Source organism: Sander vitreus, chromosome 1, assembly GCF_031162955.1.
Source record: "Sander vitreus isolate 19-12246 chromosome 1, sanVit1, whole genome shotgun sequence".
In the NCBI taxonomy this organism is placed as follows: Eukaryota; Metazoa; Chordata; class Actinopteri; order Perciformes; family Percidae; genus Sander; species Sander vitreus.
This window is the reverse complement of record NC_135855.1, coordinates 21,328,754-21,348,856: the sequence shown is the minus strand read 5'-3', so window position 1 is coordinate 21,348,856 and position 20,103 is coordinate 21,328,754. Positions and strand designations below refer to the sequence as shown.

Sequence of the window (20,103 nt, the reverse complement as noted above, 5' to 3'; positions counted from 1 at the left end):
TTTTGCTTTCTTTCATCAAGCACTGCCTGCTAATGATTTATTTAGGGGCCATGCTCTACTAGTTTTAGCATGTCTATTGAAGTGCTGCAACTCAAGAGCTTTCTTAGAGAACGCACACATTACCAGGAAACTGGTACATACACTTTTTTAGAAGAAATGACAATAGAGAGAAAAACACTCACTGATCAGACCATCAAGCTCGAGGGATGAAAATTCTGTACGCTCATTCATGTTTATTTTCTCACATTATCTTGTTTTTCACAATAAGCCAAGATCTCATTACCAGCTGATTTATACAATTAGTATGCCTCAGCACTGCCAATTAAATGAGGCCAAGGGTTTTTTAAGGTCACGCTTAACTGATCTGTCACTAATTTGCGCTACAGCACCTCAGTCTCCCATCGCCGGGGCCAATAAACCACCATCAGCAAGACCAGATAAATGTACTGACTACCACTGCATTGTCAGAGCACAGCACGAAATCTGCTATGTGGAAGGCTGGAGGGTTAACAGAATGAGCCAGATAAAGGCAGGAGTTGCAGACAGGTCTGAATGTGTATAGCCTTGAGGCTGTAGTTGACAATGGGGAAGAGGGGACCCAGGTGACCCCGGCAGAAAGGAAAGCTGTTACATGAATAGCACCTCAGAGTTTAAAGTCTACTCCTGCTCTCTACTGTCACGTGACTGAGAGGAATGGCGTGCTAATCTCTCTTGCACTACTCTGGCCTTAAAAACCTGATATTCTGCCTAAGCGACAATTTATGTTCACTAAAGAATTGGCCTTGCATGGTTGGCAAACATGGTTGCATGCAAGTCTAGTACCGGTTATCTCCGGGAAATTAGAGCTAAGACAAAGGAAAACACTGAGTGGCGTGCAGCAACCACACAAACTATGGCCAATGAGGAGACACTGGCTGGGCACAGCAACCTCTATCTGAGATGGCAGAGCTCAAAGATTCATTCTAACGAAGATTTGATGAACATGGCAACTCAATTAAAGACTCGAAAAGAGACATGGGCCATCCTGAATAGAGTAACCAATGCAGTAAAAAGAATCGGAAACTTGAGATCAGAACACTGCCAACAGTAAAGCCTTGAAAGACTTAACCAAAGAGCTAAACTTGTTAAAAACAAAATTTACCAACCTGGTGGAGGCACATAGTAGGAAAGATAATTGACATTAAAAAATAATTATCATACATTATCCAAATTGTGCTGGCTGGTTTGCGAAGTATTGTATGGTTTGCTGATGCTGATGACGAAATATTGTATTATAGCACTGGCCTTCTTATCAGGATCATCTTAATGAATTGTATTACAAAATATTAATAGAAATAAAGACTACTCCTGCCTCTCAAATGACGCTAAACACACACTATTTCACTGTTCACTCCAACTGCAACCACCCACTCCTGTGCTCACACACACACACACACACACACACACACACACACACACGATCATATTACATGGATGGTAATTCAATAAACCAGCCTGTCAAACATCTGACTATAGACTTAATTCCTATTGTGCCTAAATAAATGAGAGCTCTTATAATTACAGAGAGTATACATTAACAAACCTTTGAATTCATAATCTGATGGTAATTGGGAACAATGAGGTTTTCCCCATTTATTTATAATAAATGGGGAAATGTATTCCTTATTCATTGGTTATTTAAGTTCATTATTTGTCTGAGGGAGAAAAAAACAAAGGAATTTATAATTGCAAATAATGAGAGAACCCAAATGATATTATAATGAAGCAAATGTAGTAATCCCTGTGGTGTAATAAGAGTCAGTGTCAACTGGCCTATTGTAGCTGCATGTAGCAGCTTTTTTCCTGCTGTGAATTAGACCTACAGGCAGGAAACATAAAACAGGCACTCCCCATTCCTAATTAGAGGATCTGGGACTTATTAAACACAATTTCAGTCAATCCCAAATTCAAATGATTAGTTTTACCACAGGTTTCTAAATAAATTGTAAACACACTTAAACGATATATGTTCCATTATTATTTTGAAAGTTAGAGACAGAAACTGTTAGGGGTGACAGGAAAAATAAATTTGCCACAAGTGAACAGCCACAAAGACTATGTTTCAGTTAAAATAATAATACACTGAAAATACTGGAGGTTTAGCTCTCAGATATAAACATCCAAACAGACTGATGTAGCTGACATCAAAGGAGCAGGGACAGAGAGCTCACAGCCACCTGTGGCATTTCTCTCAAAGAGTGGCCTTTTCTCTAGCTTTGGCTGGTCATAGCTACCTCACACACACACACACACACACACACACACACACACACACACACACACACACACAAAAATGTTGCGCACACACTAAAGTCGCCACAAAAGCTTTTATATGCAGCGAAGCAGAGTTGAAAATTATAGCATCACTTGCAGTGCTGAAATTTGTCAAGGAACACACACACACACAATCTTTCTGTACCTAAACTCAATGAAGACAGAAACCATTTGGTTTGTGCTTGATGAAATTGAAGTGAAACAAAATTGGGGACACCAATTGGATAAGCTGTCCCTGATCCACGCTGGTTTGAAAATCCCAAATTTGTCCCGAAATTTATGCATAGTGCACATCACTATCATTGCAGAAATGTGGAATTTGAATCTACAGTGGGTATATAAGGTTAACTCATTCACTTGTACTTAAACCTCCCACGTAGAAACTGCTTGTGTATCTTTTATATTACACATCAAACAAAATGCTGGAATTGCCATTTCAGCTGAAGCCTCTTGTACAGTACGTAAAGGAAAGCAGTTTTTACAATCACAGCTCAGAAAGATTCCCTTTCCAATCAACTGAACCTTCAAATTCCAGGCATGTGTTCATGTACAGTGTGGGCTACGCTTGATTTAATTTCCCCTGACCATAACAGTGAGTTGTGTTTTTCAAACATCATGTGATAATGGCTCAGTTATCAATAGACAACATCACCACAACTGTACACAGCACAGGGCAGACCAACCACTACATAGCTGTCCCGACCAAATTCAGGTTTTGTGTTTTCTCTACATTGAAAACTACTACATGTGGGACATGTTTAAATTGTATGTATGTCTGCATGCCTGCTGCATACATGTATGTAAATACACATTTCACCATGTGTAGTTTTGTGTGGATATGCTTGAGGCAAGCCAAAACTTGTACTTCAACTTCTGTTTGGAATTCATCCAGATCTGCAACATGTTTAAAAAAAAAAAAAATCCATTGCAAATCCTGTCTCTCTCATGCGTCCAAACACACTAAAGTAGGAATTTTGCAGAGTTAGTTATTTTGACAATAGAGGTAATCTATGCCATCAGCAGGCTGCTCCCTACCTGGATGCTGTGTGGTTATCTCTACAGAAGCAGCAGCCACACAGTCAGTCAGGCCGGGGACTGCATGGGGGAGTTTGGGATGCAATGAGGTGAGGCTATAACAGTGGTCCCAGGGGAAATAGGGAAATGGGAGGAAGAGGTTGGGGGGGGGCAGTATGGAGGGTGAAGGGGTGAAGCGCAGAACATTCTGCCACAGAAGGGTCTGATATAGTAATTGAACACGTGATTGTCTGTTAAATATCCAGTTTCATAAAGTCAATCCTTTCTGCAGTAGCATCATCTGTGAAATATGAAATGACAGCTCCCGTGCAGTGAGTAATCACCATAACCGGGAATGAGAGGACATTGCTGGTCAGGAAACAGCTAGTGTTCAGGTAGGCTGTGGACACTTTGGCATAGATCGTTTGTGGATTCATTGTTAGCTCATAGATTAATTCACTTCCTACTGGTAAGATAAACCACGGACAACCTAGGACAAAAAAAAGAAGTCCAGTGCTGTGTTGTTAGAAAGACAAGCTGTATTTCTATAAGAAATCCACCATATCATTGAGTTATTATTTGGTGTTGGAAACAAGTCAATCGAGTGCAAACAGCTGTTTCATGCTCCAGCACACCGTTAACTGTCACAGCCTTGCAAATCTCTCTTTTTATCTTTGCCCTCTGTCTGCCTCAAACTGCCTTTTTTTCTGTCTATGGTTGATCCTGTCCTGTCGCTGAACTACAACAGACTAGACACTCACAAAATGTCTAGCACCAACGTGTCAGGAATGACGACCAGAGCGTCACACCAGTGAAAATATCTTGGTTGAGAGTGAAACAGTGAGCGGTATTTTGACAGAGCTGAAGTGCAATAGTGTCAGAAAAGAAAATCAGCAGCTATTATACCCACAGTTTGTTGCAAGCAATAGCCTGATACAGATACAGTGCTGTGGCTGAACAAGGCTTTCATGTGCTGCTCATACACTGTCTGTCATTTCCTCTGCGTCAAATAACAAGAATAAAAGTCTATTTACTGAGCAACTGGGTTGAGGCAGGGTGAAGGGAGAGAATCGACCAGCAAATAGAATGTTATCCTCCACAGTGGATGGCATTCAGTCCCCAGTGCTCCTAACAGGCAGGCGTGCAACCTATCAATTCTCTTTGATGCCCTCTCACATATTCTTCACTCCAAAGACTGTAAAGACAGAGAACACAGAATAGGCTTGTCTTTTTGCACACTGATGAGACCTCTTTTCTTAACTTCCAAGATATACACACATAGTTTCTTTTCCTTTTTTTTTTTTTTTTTTTACTCTCTTAGTTTCTTTCTTATTCAGTGTTGGGTTTGTGTATTTGTGTATGTTGGGGGCAGGGGCATGAAAACAAGTCTTTCCCTCTCTCCCAGGTAATGTGTTTATTTTCCTGGACCCATCTTCTAGTTTTCCTGCGTGGTGGCGTTTCTACCCTCTTATCGCCTGGCCCTCACGGGGCACTTTAGCCCCTCAAATCCTGTTCACCACATACTGGTTTTAGAATCTGTGAAATGAGTGCTAGAGAAGCGTGGCCACAATGCCTGCCTGTGTTGCTACTGGACTCAAATGGGCTTGGTGCTTTTTTGTCCAGGGAGATGCATTAATAGAAGTTTTTAACACCTCAAAGGAGGCTGGGCCTTTGTGGAGCCACACTAGAGAAGCCTGCCAGTCTCCCGAGGAGGCAGACACACTGAGTGCTGCAGGACTAAGAGCTAGAGGAGCAGAATCAGCAGGGGCATCACTCTGCTTTGGGCACCAGGCAGACACATGTACACCCACATATACTGTATGATTGCACTTACATACATAGCACACGTACGAACACATGCACTCACACACAAATATTACAAAGATTGGAATGGCATGTTCCAACTATCTCAAATACCTGTAAACACAACATCAAATGGACATATGTCAAATATATTATAACAGTCGTATTATATTTCCAATCTGATAAATTAACCAACAGCAAATTCCTACATTGTTTACACATCTCTAACACATGCACTGTAACTTAGTTACATGTAGAAAATCAAACAGCCTGCAGCAGTAACCAAACAATAAGAAATAATTCATCTGAATAAAATACTTTTATAAAATACCTGATTTACTGGTTTCCACCAGTTAAAATACAACATACAGTAGCTAACTGTAAATAGATTCATATGTGATTGTACAAACACGCTCAATAAATATAACAAATACAACCAGCACAACAAGCGCTGCCATTTCCTACTTATTGATTTCAGCTCCACTGTTTGAAAATAATTTCCTCATTTCCATCCCAATTTTCCTTATTGAAATTCTTTTTTTTATTCCCGAGTACAGCCCAACAGCTGGCATTTACAATCAGTCTTTATGCTGTTTAGATTTCTACAATAAGCATTTAGATGCAAATATCTCTGCCTTGTACAAAGGAATCGCAACTTCTGTCAGAAGCAACACAATCAACCTGCAATTGTCTCCTGGCTCCAAGTGGTTTCCAGTGTCAAGGCCTAAGCCGTAAGCATCTGTATTCAAATGATTCCCTATTTCAGGCACGGTTTAGTGTGGATATGTTCCAACAGTACTGCACTGAAAATCAATCACATGGTGAATTAAACCAGAAAGGAAACAACTGATCCATAAATGATCAGGTTACAACAAGGCATTGGTGCCTTGTTGGTGTCCACAAATTATTCAGTGTTTTCCTTGTTCGAGGAGAAGCAGCGACGCACTATTTGATAGTGGTCTTTTCCACCAATGACTTTTATTACTCTCGCACATTTTTCGATCTGCAGAGGCAGGATTAAGTTGGCAATAATTGTTTTAGCGGCGAGCTCAGCAGAATGCAGGCAGACAACTTTAACTAAGGCCATGTGGGGACCTTTGTAGCATGTAACAGAGTAAAGAAAAGTCTGGGCTGCAGTGTTCTCAGAAAAGGTAGGACTGCAGTTGTTACGTGTGTATTCCATGTTGAAAAACCTTTATCTTTCATTGATATAACACTGTACTGTACAGCATTTCACTGCATGTTTCTATGCACCCTGCTAAAAAGTTGACAAATAAGTGATCCAATTTGTAGTCTTTTTTCTCTGATGAAATACTATACCAATTTAATGACTGATTAAAACAGAGCACACAGGACAACTCAATTTACTTTAAAAAAAATTTGACGAAATCTTAACTAAGATTTAACGGTCATATAAATAAATAAAAAACTAAGCCTGTACTGTAGTGCATGTGGCCATGGTGTAAATCTAATACCGATGAGGGCATATGCTTTGTTTCGGCTCCACTGGCCCCTGTACAGCCATTTTAACAATTAACAATATAACCTCTGTTTTTTATTTTTTTATTTACAGTTGCAGAGGTCATTTGTCTTTTTTTTGAAACCCACAATTAATAACAGCGTTTGCAAATGCAAATGAGTCCATTTAGGGGGAGGGAAAATGATCAGTTTGAGAATATTTCTGCCTTCTTAATCTTCTTAAGAGGGAAATGATTTAAAAGGAGGACACAAATCTCCAGTGACATGGCAGGAACTGTAGGTCTCTCTCTCTCTCTCTCTCTCTCTCTCTCTCTCTCTCTCTCTCTCTCTCTCTCTCTCTCTCTCTCTCTCTCTCTCTCTCTCCCGCCCCATCCCCATTTCTCTCTCTCTTCCTAATTTACTTCTCCCCCCTTGTTGCCCTGTAGAGGTGGAAGGGCCAGGAGTAAGGGACAAGACGCTCAAATGGCTTGCCCCCCCCCCCTCAGGAGGAAACAAATGTAGTGTTTGAGCAACTGATCACTAGTATAATTGAGTTGAACACTCCTTTTCTGTATTAACAAAAAGCGCCTTTCAAATAAAAGGTCAAATTACCTCTCCAGTCAGGCAATAAATAAGTCAAACAAGGTAAGAGGTTCCTGCCAGCTTATGTTAGTGGCAAATTTAATTAGCGGAAATACAGGAAGCTCTTCCATTCCATACAGCAATGAACAAAAGCAGCGTTGGAGTCCCAATTGTACAGCAAAGGAATGAAAAAATATCTATCATCACTTGGTTAATTACTCTCATCATTTAAACTCACATTTCACAGACTTACTCTATCGGTTTGAATGTATGAACACCCCATAATTAAAAAAAATACAGCCTTAATATTATAATACCACTAAGATACCCACAGAGATTTTGCAAATAACGAAAATGGGGGGGACTTGAGTCTGGATACGGTTCATGGCCGTATACATCTGCACACTTTTTAATGCATGATTTTACCCCATCATGTAAGGTATCCTATAGGCTCATTGTCCATTGATTTGCAGCACAAGGGAAGAAAATGTGCATAAAGTAAGGCTTCAGTTTGGACTGGAGGCACATAAGGTGGCTGAGCAACGCACAGAACAAGGGAAAGAGAGAGAGACAGAGAGAGACAACACTGCTCTACACCCAGCTAGCTACAATGTGGCCTTTGTGACATAATGCACTCTGCACAGCAGATTGTGGAAAATAATCCAAAATTTACTGGTTCGCATATCCAGCAATAACAACTGACATCACAACCTGTGCCATATATGCCATGTTTCTGGGCACATTTTACATTTACTGGAGAATGAGGGGGGTAAGGAAAACATTGTCAAGCAGTTATTATATTCCCATCATGTCCTGGGAGCCCATTACAGAATGGCACAAGCAACGGTAAAACTGAGAAACTCAGCAGGCAGAGCGCTGGGGAGCACTTAGACTCAGAGTACAAACCTACTTCGCACTGTTAACTGCTGGAGAAAGATGTAGTTCAAACAAACACTTTGCACCTACAGATTATGTGTATTTAAATTCTAGTCATTAAGGTTTAGTTTGGTCCTTTAATTGTTTAGCTGGCTTCTATATGTTACTATTAGTGTTAGACCAATAACCTTCAGGTGTCTTTGCAGAGCATGAAAAAAATAGTGAAGAAGAAAACGCAGTAGAAGAGCAGGAGAAAGAGGCTAGTGTGGCTGTTTAGAAAATAGTTACATTAGGTTAACTGTGCTGAAAACACGACAGGTGGGTGACATGAAAGATCACTGTGTTTTCTTCACTTGCCCAACATATGCTTTTCATTATTCTACAAGAAAAACTGACATTGCTCCAAGCAAAAGAAAGAAGGCCCTGCATGGCCACTACCACTCACCGCAAACTAGTTTTCAAGTATATCTTACATTACATATGAGTATATATTTTAAAGCTGAGTATGCTGTGAACATTCCATTGGGACAAAATGAAAATGTAAATAGATTATATTGCGTGTCCAAACATGCAGTAAGTGCTGCAAGGTAAGTATGATCTATGTAATAAAAGAAAAACACTTTTCAGGATTATTTTTCTCTGAATATAACAGACGTAAATTTCAATTGAATGAGCCCTGCAGCCTTTTAAATAAAACTAACTGACTGGTTCCTACAACCTTTAGACATGTCAGTTAAAATGTACACTGAATAAAACATATAAATAAATGTGCTGAAATATGTGACTTCCATCCAGCTAAAAAAAAAAAAATCACAGCTGTACTATTTCAATGTTTAAATGGCAAAATAATATTTTCAAAGAACTGCCATGGGGGGGGTGTGTGTGTGTGTGTGTGTGTGTGTGTGTGTGTGTGTGTGTACGTACATGTGCTTGTGTCGGTGCATGTGTGCCTGTATGTGTCCATATACGTGTGCATGTCTGCAATTCCAAACGGCCCCCTAAACGTGGTTTTGGGCAGACTGTGGCCTAACAGTAAAATGTTGAAATTGGAAAAAATATTACCCTTCTTTCTCTTGAATAGCCGAGAGATAAGCACCCTTAGCAATGAAGCCAGTGGAGTTTAAGCTTATTATAAATACCTCTCAGAGCGCAAAAGCATGTACTGTAGAAATCAAAGGGAGTAATAGGCAGGTAAGCCTGTGTCATTTTAAGGAGGAAGTCAGTTGTGAAATTGTAAAATCGCAAGGCCTGGCTGACAATCTCCGGCCCTCAGAACACTCCCATAAATGATTTCTAATGGCAGTTGCTATCACATATCTGAAAAAGTTAGAGGTTTGTGAGGCAAAAAGAATGAAAGTCCAATGCTAATCTTTCCATTCATGAAGACTAATAATAATAAGACAATTTATCTCTTTGATTAAACCCTCTGAAGTTCACAAGAATGTGTGATTCTGTGCTGGTGCCCTAAGCTTCCCAAAGTAGACCTGGCTTTGCAAAACATTCCTCATGGTTTCATGTTCAATTGGCTGTGAAAGTCTGAAGCGTTACCCTTACATGCCGGACAGAGACCATAAACAACTGAGGTGGTCATCTTCATTTATTATTATTATTATTATTATTATTATTATTATTATTATTATTAATAATAATAATATGAATATTCATATTCATATTATTATCATTATGTTTGGGGTACAAGAGCTGTTCATCAAATGTTTGAATTCCTACATGAAGCAAGTGCACATATACTCACAAAAAACATCAGCTGTAGCAGCATATTCGTTTGTGTATCTTCTGCCTAATAGCTTAAGTTCTAAAGCTCCTCTGCTGTAGATCTGCTGTAAAGACGATATCATAACGCGACTGCTCCGAGGAAGCCCGGACTCTAGAGCAAAACACACACAGGCTCATGCATACTGTGCTATTTCTCCTCTGAATATTCATCCATGTTTCCACATCATCTGCAGGTCTCCTAATCACAGTCACTTCCCCTTTAATCACAGGGCTCTAATTAGGTCCTAATAAACCATTTTGCCGACCTCTTGGAGTGCCTCTATGTCACTCACACATCAAACCAAGAAATACTATATTAAGGGGCTGTCAACCTCAAAGCAAAGCTCCTCCAGCAGCAGTGATACAGATACTGCAGGCACACCCTCTTACACTAATTGAAATTATCGAAAGCTCCGCTTGCATGTGACACTTGGCCATGTCTGAAACCGTGGCCTGAAGTACAGCAGTCAGAAGCATGATGGTTGTGCCAGCACTACTGCATTCTCTGATGTCAGGTAATTGTTTAAACCTGAGTGGATATGGCACAGGGCCTCATGCTGCCTGTTCTGCCAAGAGAAGAAAAAAAATTGCTAGCACTTTTCTCTTCTGTTTCTTCTTCTTCTATTTTAGTTCAGTCCAGCATGAGCTTCAGGGAAAGCCTCAATGATTCCATGTTCATCTTGGAGAACCAGTGTTGGGGATGATGATCACTGACCACAAGTTGATAATGATGACTGTTTAATTAGAAGCCTTTCTTTGGCCTGGCCACAACCCAAACTCCTCCACCCTGCAGATGGTAACCAATAAATTTAGCTTTGCTCAGGATGAGGAGGAACATTGTACCTCCCCAGTTTACCCTCAACCCCACCCCTAACCAAAGACATAAAGCCTTTCTCCTTGCTATCACAAAAAACGTAACCATAGCCCTGCTGCACGTGCATATGTATGAGCAACCATCTGACTAGGATGGTGTCTTCTACAGCTTATGTTCATATGCATATCATTTGCAATTAGTAATACGTTTGAGGAAATGTAAGGCCGTCAGATTGAAGTTATATTCATTATTGTTTTTAATTCAATCTTTTTTGGGAAGTTTCAGTTTTTCATTAACATACATTTTTATATTAACTGTTGCTGCAAATAATTTATTGTCAATTGTCTTTGCCACAATACCCACTCTTTGCAACTAAAGCATAATTACATTTATGATTTTTGTTTAGGCAACTCAAAGCATTTAGTTAGAGTTGGGGAATCACTGTGGTCATGGTAAATGCATTATGGTTAAGGTTGGGAAACTAAAACACTTCGTTAAGGTTGGCAGCAACATCAAGAAACATTCAAAGAGTCAACTGTGATGGGATCCAAAACCGGGCCTGGCCTCCTCCCTGTGACTTTACACTGCAGTATAAGAACGTAACTCTGCGAACAAGCCTCGACAGTGAACGTAAATCGCTATTGCAAATTAGCTGCATATGAACAAAATTGTAGGAGGGAAGGTTTTGAGGTCATTTGTATATATTTGTATGCAGTCTGCAGGGTCATTAGTTGTGGTCGTATAATATTCCAGCAAAAGCAAAAGATCCATCTTTTTCTAAATCTAAACATTTTTGGTCATTAATACATGTTCCACGATGTCATTCCACTCTTTTACGGTAAACAAAGTTTCTGTAGATTTTACAGACCGTCGTGTCCAGTGGAAAAAAGAACAAGTGTTACTGTTCCTCAGACAGGACGACCCCTCCCATCTTCCTCTGGTCCCCCTCAGTCTAGTCCTCACCCACCTCCTGTCAATCATCCTCCCTCGGACAAGCCTCCTCCCATACTGCACACCCATACTGCCTGGCAGAAACCGCACTCTGTGTGTGTGTGTGTGTGTGTGTGTGTTGTGGGCGTGTGGCGTGTGCCAGAGTGGCTATCCCCTCAGATTGTCAAAGAGACTCATGGGAAATTTACTGCATGGGCCAAACCACAGGCTTTCTCTATCATTTCAGCAGATTTCTCTTTTTATGTCCTATTCAAGAAAGTGATTATCACAGACGGTTCTTTCTTTGGCTTTATTCTTTGAGCTCCAAGTCAGGCTTTCTGGGCTTTCCTCGCTGTAGCTGCACTTTGCTTATAAATGTGCTGTTGAGCCAACCAGAGGTTTCTTAAGTGCAGCTTCAGACTCTGCAAAATGTTTCCACTGTCTTCAACGGTTGTTTCTAAAGCACGTGTGTTAATTCACTGAGCCTTAAAGAACGAGCGGATGACTGTTAATTCAAATTTGGTTTAAGCTGAAAGTTCATATTTTCCAACATCAGTGCCTCTGTTATGGTTATGGTTATATTATGGTACAAGCAGGCAGAGTGATAGATAAAGTTGCTCCAGTACTCACAATGCACCAGCACTGGTGAGGGTAGGAAAATGTGCCATTTGGAAACAAATGAAAGGGAAAGTCAGCCACTGCTTCGATGCTACTACTGCATATAATATATTTCCACTGAGTAAGTACAATAAATATCAACCCCTTTGAAAATACAAGATTTTCCCCATGAAAAAAATCACTATGTGCTAGTCAGGAGAAGAAAAAAAAATCATTTTAGACTAAAGGAGACTGAGTTTGATCCACTTACACATCATTAGACGGGTCTGAGGGAACATGAACACTAACATCTTTATTTGTGCAGAGACTTTAGTCTCAGAAAATCTGCTCTTTACCCATCTTTTCACCAACAGGGTCTAAACACCCCCTCCCTTTACTCAGAGAGAGAGAGAGAGAGAGAGAGAGAGAGAGAGAGAGAGAGAGAGAGAGAAAGCTTGTGGTCAGGTCTGCTGAAGCCATTTTCTCATAATGCACATTAAGGGCAAAGCACTGTAACACATCCAAGTCGCAGTAAAAAGAAATTATTCAGAAAGGAAACAAAAGACCTAGGCAAGAAGAGACGCTATGGTTAACTTCATCAAAACTTCAGCCACAAGAACCTTTCCATCTATTCCCCCACCCTCTCTTTGTCACTTTGATTTATTTTTGGCAGCAAACATTAGCATTTCCACAGAAAAAACTATTGGAAATCTGATTTCTGGCCCAATACATCCTCTCTTTTCCATAACTTCCCCGCCTGTTTTAGATGTCACAATAGCTGCTCCATGATGCAAGTGGTTGATCGGTATTTGTTTTCATCCAAGAGGGCTGACACACACTATCTGGAGAGCGTGAAATTCGGCGGCAGCAAAGACAGCGTTTTTTTGGCCTGTCTTCAACAATGTAATGAAATCCACAAGTTAAAGCTGAACTAAGGTTTTAATCAACATTTGGAATTAGTGTAAATATGCCAATTATGGTATCTCAGGCCATTCTTGCATTTATGCAATTACATGGTGAAGGTTTTCTTGATGAAGTCAAATCTTTGGTATCAGAATTACAATCAGAATCAGAAAAAGCTTTATTGCCAAGTACGTTTTTTACACAAACAAAGAATTTGTTTTGGTGTTGTAGGTGCATGTCACACATTCTCTAAATAGAAGAAGGTTAAGAAAATCAAGTATTAGAATATAAACAATATATGTATAAATATATATACACAGTATGTATTAAAAATAAAACTAGAAAGAGCAGTACAGCAGAGTAAGTACAGTGGCATGTAGAGCCAGAGGTGGGGTGTGGAGAGTGTCAGGGTGGGTTCTGGGCCTTGTTGATAAAGCTAGTGGCGGATGGGAAAAAACTGTTCTTGTGGCGTGAGGTTTTGGTCCTAATGGCCCTCAGCCGCCTGGCAGAGAGGAGTGACTCAAAGAGTTTGATAGTATTTATACTCACTTGTCAATCAAACTGGAGAAGCCAAATATCTGGACCAGCCTTCTTTGTCACGGATCGAAGTGCCACGTTATGGTAAAATAGCTCATCATGGCCATGTCCCTTCAGTGCATGCTAAAGACAACACCATACTGTGTAATGTTTTCATAATAACACATCTTTCAGGAGGTTTCAACACATGCACAAATACACACTATGTACGAGCAAACACACACAAATATGCACGCAGAAATAAAGTTGCCAATCTGATCTGAAAACAGTAGTGTGCCAACAAAACGGCTCCCAGCCTCCTAAATGCTGGATCGCAGAGTAAAGAAGCCAGAATGGCTGGCTTAGTCAAAACTATGGAGCATACTTTACATCTCATGTCAGATCACGCTGGCAGATACCAAGCCGGCTGTCAAACTCCACCAACTGGATAATGTCTAATTGTTCAGCTTTTACAGACAGTGGAGACCTGTGTAACATGGATACAAAAATAGCTACTGCCTTCATAACAAATAGGAAATTCAAATACGGTATGTGCCCCAGGCCATAACTGGGCTACTTCTACCCATATGAGAGGATGAGGTTTTTAAGGCCTTTTTTCACATAAAACATGAAAATTTTTAGTGTCACAGCTGCCCGTGTTGGCTCAAGTGATATTTTCAGAGTCCTTTAACGCTTCCTCCATGGCAGTGGCTTGCCCATGGGAGGATCTGATCCAAGCACAATGGGGGGGGGATCACAAGGAAAAGGCTTGTTGTGACGCTTTTGTGTCAGAGCAGCGCAACAGCCCACATTACACTAATCTCTTTTCCCTTGTTCACTCACAAGACACAATCTCAGGTCTTCAGAGCTTCTTCAATTCTAGTAGGACAGAAATCATTAGGGGCAAAAGATCACAGCTTCTTCCTCTTCCTTTTTATTTTTTCTAAATAACTCCAGCATTCAGCAGCAAGGTCACTTATGCAACATATGTAGACTGTATATTTGTCTATGAAAAGTTTATAGATTGATAAATAAGCATAATTTGTCTTAAATTGAAGGTTAGTGTGAATGAGGTCAGTGAAAGCTGCAGTGAGTGAAAATAATAATTAATGCACAGCTCTCTCAAACTGTAGCTAACAAAATGGTTGCCACAAAAAATGGTTTTGTATTCTGTTCTCAAATGTCTGCAAAAGGAACATGGATCAACATGAGTGTTTGTTTAAAATTCAGTTTTAAACCACCTGCACTTATTTCACACAACCTGACAATTCTCAGCCTTGGTCCATATGCTCTGTGTGTGTGTGTGTGTGTGTGTGTGTGTGTGTGTGTGTGTGTGTGTGTGTGTGTGTGTGGGAGAGAGAACATGTGTGTGTGTGTGTGTGTGTGTGTGTGTGTGTGTGTGTGTGCGCATGTGTCTGTGTGTGTACATGTGCAGGGACTCTAAAATCCACCACATTTTAATTACTGCCCGGCTGCACTGTGTGCCTCTTTGATATGGAAATAAAGGCAACCATCTTCATACAGCCACTGTACAAATCTTCAGCTGATTCATAAAAAACAATGAGTCCGACTAATTCCTCCACCTGATTACAGTCCCAGACCTGTGTCAGAAGTGAGCGGCCGCCAAAGCCCGGCCAATTAATTCTACATATTAATGTGTGATTTGAAAAATCAACACAGGCTACTTACCATAGCCTAGACTGTTGCATTTTGAAGTCAGAGTTAATTATGCACAACTATGCTATGGACTAAAAGAAAATGTCCAATTATTTTGAGAAAAACATTTTTGGTGGGAGAGTGAATGATACAGATCAAAATGGGCCACTTAGGTTACTTGTGCAATTATGCAGTTCCTGTGACGATACATATATTTAGATTTTTTTTTCATGTGTAATCCTTTAATGACAGCAATACTGTTCACTTACAGCAGCCAGAGAGACACAGAGATCTAATAGAGCAGGAAAAACTGCCCCTGCCCTTGTTGATATTCAGTAGGCCTAAGTGCTGGCACATATAGGTTCTATTTGTTTCTGAATACAAAATACCATGTACTCAAGTTTAATCTTGGATGAAATTCAAAATGTAAATGTTTGAGATTCTTTTTCATACAGCTTGTGTATTATTGGTGTATTACACTGAATGTGTCTGGCTCCCCTTCCTCTCAGCTTTTCATGTAAGATGGTGACTATGTGACGGAGATGCCCCACTGTCTGCTCTTGGTGACTCACTTGACCACTGATTTCATCACTACTTCTCCAACGAGAAGTGACAACGGTGCAAACTGAGAAAAAGCCACTATTCATACTTCATCCAAACAGAACACATGTATATCGTACATGGCTTTCTTTAAGCCCTGAAGTGTGAAAACCTGATCTACCCTACCAAACACACACTGTTGTATGGAGGAGGCATGCATGCATTCAATATACATACTGTGCAACGCCTAATCACAGCGTCGCGCGAAGGAAAATTAAGCATCATGACAGGAGTGATATGTTACTAACTTGTCACAAACTTCTTGTTGAAGGGGATGAATTACAAAAAAACAACTGCCGTGGCATGTTCCCATCAGTTTTGATCATTGTTGAAATATTCTACAGCAAATTAGATAACACTTAGAATGACAGATGTCACAACATGTGCTGCCACATTTATTATCTCCTGCGGTCCTCCACCCTTCTGCTGCCCCCCTCCTCTACCTTTACCAGGCCTGCTGTTGTTTACCTCTTCTCATCTTGTTTATCATCAGGTCTCAGCCGCTCCCTCCACTAAGAGATTACTAACCACGAAGAGAGGGAGACTTGTACCTGTGCACCCCCCAGCTGCCCCCTCCCTCTATAGCTTTGCTCTCCCTGCCCGCATCCCAGCAGAGTCCTCTCACTTGGAACAAAGTAGCTGTCTTTCTGCAGAACACTGTATATATGGAAAGATAAGGACTAAGTTATGCAGTCTAAATGGCATCTGGAGAGTGGCTTTTGGATTTTGACGTTTCAAATCAAAATGAACAGTAGTGTTTATCCGTGTGAAGACTGAAGACATTCTCTTGCAAAATATGAGAGAGGGAAAGTATCACTCATGCATGCACACATGCCAAGGCACGGGTGCACACACACACACACACACACACACTAAAACAATGACAGTTTTACAAGAATTTTAAATATCTAGGTCCCTTCTCTTCAGAACTGTGTATGAAATAATCTACATACAGTATTACACATATTGTTAATATTATTTGAGACATCGCTCTTTCTGCAACTGACAACACGTCACTATTATTCATAATACCATTGCAAAATGATGTCTGTGAAATCATCTTATTATGAGTTGGAATTGGTTGTAATTCCAAAGAATTCTGTTTGGCAGTGTAAAACCGTTGGAAAGAAACCTACAGAAAGTAGCACTTTCATTTCACATCTCTGTGTGGCGTTATAGAGACATAATATTTGATTTATAGCAGTGAAATGAAGTAACACGTTTCAATTACTCATATAGATCTGCAAGCACACTGATAAAGGTACTTTTTTTCTAGTCAGTTGTAATAAAATTCCCAGTAGAAAACATCTGCTGTTAACTGGAAATGATCAGATTCACCTTCTGTTTAAATAGCAGATCAACCAAAAGCATAATAAATAATCAATGTGCACATATACAAGGTAAGATATAGAAAACAATATTTAAACAATATCACATAAAACACATTTCTTTCTGAATCCCCCCCCCTCTTCTGTCTTCCTCTCCATCCCTCCCCACTTCTTTGCCTTTCTCTCCTGCCTTTTCTTTGATCCCACTAATTGCTGGCACAAGAGCTTAGTTTAAACAACCCCTACGTTTAGATGATGAGGACAGTTACAAAAAGAGCTAGAGGTCAATTTAGTTGATGGCACTGAGTCTAAACATTTTTTAAGATGGGCTCATCCACAACATTTCCCTTCCGCTCATTAAAACAAATAATAAAAAAGGCTCCAATCGCAATGTATGATGATGAAAAAAAAGGTTCTCAGCAGAAAAGTTGCTCTTGCAACACGGGAGACATTGGACTTGGACAGAGTGCAGGATGTGTTTAGACAAGTGAGCCAGGTGGCTTCTCCCTTCTTGCCAAAATGAAAGTCCTAAGAATCTTTGAACTTACTGGCACATCAGCGTCAGCGAGTCTATATCTTATGCTGAGTCCAGGTTGGAAATGCTGCCCTTCTCAGTCTTGCAAAAAGCTCAAGATCCACCCGCAGATTAGTCCTTAAAAATACAAAAATATGCAAGGCCAGTCAGTATGAAATATTATAAATATTATATTATTGCCCTTTAATTCTGTTAAGCCTCGCATACCAACAAAATGCCAGTCTTTAGTTGCTGATTAATGTTTAAATCAGCGACAATCACTGCGAAATAAAAGCGCGTCTGTCTGATAAAACAGCAGGAATTATTTAAAGGGATAACATTGCCAAAATTATAGTAACACTTAACTTTTCTCCCATTATTAAAATGCACATTTAAGTTGTGTGTAACAACTGCAAACGAGTGTAGAAAGGTAGAAGGTGATTCATTAAGATGCCGGTATAGTTTCTGATAAGTGAGATATGTTAAATAAGAGCCAAGTGCGCTTGTGTGACATCAAAGGGCTCTAATGCCGCTTTTCACTCTTTCCCCTCTTACTCTTTTAGTGAGCGACACGCTGAGCTGCACAAGCCGTCAGAGACAAACTCTTATAGAGACAGAGCCGAGTGTCCCTGTATAGCAATCAGGACAATGTGCTGAATGGGCAGTCTAATTATAAATGTGCCATTTAGACTTGCATTTGGTCTCCAGAATCGCCTTACCTTATGAGGAAACCTGCGTTCACAGCTACAGAAAAAGAAACTGTTCAATACAAAAAAGCGCAACGATAAAAACTTTCCTGCGAGAATCAGCCGAGAATGGGTTTGAGGAGCATTAAGAAGAGATCGTTTTCAATAATTAGCCACAGGTGTGTTATTTGTGTGGTCACAAAACGCACGTGCGAAGTGTTTAAAAAGTAGAAGAAAGACACAACTGCAAAATTGAATTAAAGAAAGTTCAATGTGTTGTCACAGCTGATTCTAAAATGTTATCAAAATTCCCGCAGTCGCTCTAGAAGGCTCGTTTTTTTGCACATGGACACAGAGTGTCTAATTTCTGATGGGCCATCTCCGCGCTGCCAGTATCATGCTCAGCCACTGATATTTCACTTCATCTCAAATTCATGATACACATGGAAATTATTTAAGTTTGTACAAGTTGAATATTTTCTAATGGACAATATATTTTTAAAAAAAAAGTGATTTCCTAACACTCAAAAAAAGAGAACAAAGTTTATATTTTGCTTTTAAAAATATCCGAACAATAATTATTCTATTTAAAGGCCATGCTGATTAATTTTCGGAATTGTCTTAATGTCTAATACGTCCAAATATAAGGAAACAATTAATCCTTATTAAGTACATTTGCACTTTTAACAAGAGAACCTCTGTCTGTTCAAACCCGGAGCGCCGAGCTTACGAGACTTCGGCTTAAATGGAAAACTGTCTGTTCAAGTACATCTTCTCTAAATGGCGATTGTTGAACTTAATTTATGGCTTATGCATTCTTTAGAGGTCAATTCCCCTGAACTCCCGAGAAAGTTAAGGAAGAACAAATTCCCAGGCTACACGGGGGCCAGAAACTGTTTTGTTTTTTTTAACATTTAAAAATCAGACAAAAGTCTACGGGTGAGAGGCAGTTTGGATTAAAGAGCCCGGGAATGTATAAAGGTATAAGGAGACATAAGCTTCAAATAAACTTGTCCACATCACATGCAGAGAGAGTTAACCTACCAGGGCACACGCCATTGTCAATGAATAGTAGGCTACCGCTTTGTGGACAAAAGTGAAACTGCCACCAGCATAAGAAAGTTACGGGACATGTAAACACAAACACTAAAGCGCTGTCAACCTTTACATATTTAACAGTTAAGTAAGAATCGCCGCTTGTTAATCGCGTTTAGTGAACACGTTATCGGCGACAGCAGTCCGGGTCGGTGTTCACGCAGCAGTTGACACTGAACAGCCTGTGTCCGCTCGCACGGCTTCACGCTGCTGAAATAAACAAAGAAAAAAAAAACTGTGATTTCAAACCTTCAAAGATGGTTCAGGTTGTCTCCGAGTTTAGTTCTGATAAAGTTAGATGTTGTTGTAGATGCGGATTCGCCGATTCTGTTGTGAACCCGAGCGCCTCCGAGCCAGCAACGCGCCACTCGTCTCGCGTGTAGGCTACTCCGATTGTTTTGGTGAAAGCGACGCATAAAATAATCGCAATAATGAAAGTTTGACAGTCATTCTCCCCGTTAGAAAATGTACAAACCAGTGTAAGCATAACACATAAATAACTTTATAAAAATGGTTTCAAAGCGAAATGAGCGCACTGTATCGAAACAGTTCATTGACAGCGCGCTCGACTTTTAGGAATCAGCAATAAAACACAAGGTGAATATATCAGGACAACAGAAAGCATGTTGAAAAGTACAGCAAACG

General features: G+C 40.1%; 1 protein-coding gene across 9 annotated transcripts in view; it reads right to left on the bottom strand.

Moving 5' to 3' along the window:
- sox6 (SRY-box transcription factor 6) overlaps positions 1-20,103 on the bottom strand; it is a 135,135-nt gene that overhangs the window by 114,649 nt on the left and 383 nt on the right. For 2 of the 9 annotated variants that reach the window (XM_078247842.1, XM_078247886.1), the window contains exon 2: positions 17,712-17,815. The exons of 5 other annotated variants lie outside the window; for them this stretch is intronic. The gene's annotated coding sequence lies outside the window, so the exon portion shown is untranslated. Of the gene's footprint in view, positions 1-17,711; positions 17,816-19,707; positions 19,775-20,103 lie in introns of those variants that run through there. 2 more of the 9 variants (XM_078247853.1, XM_078247901.1) reach the window with 1 other exon arrangement.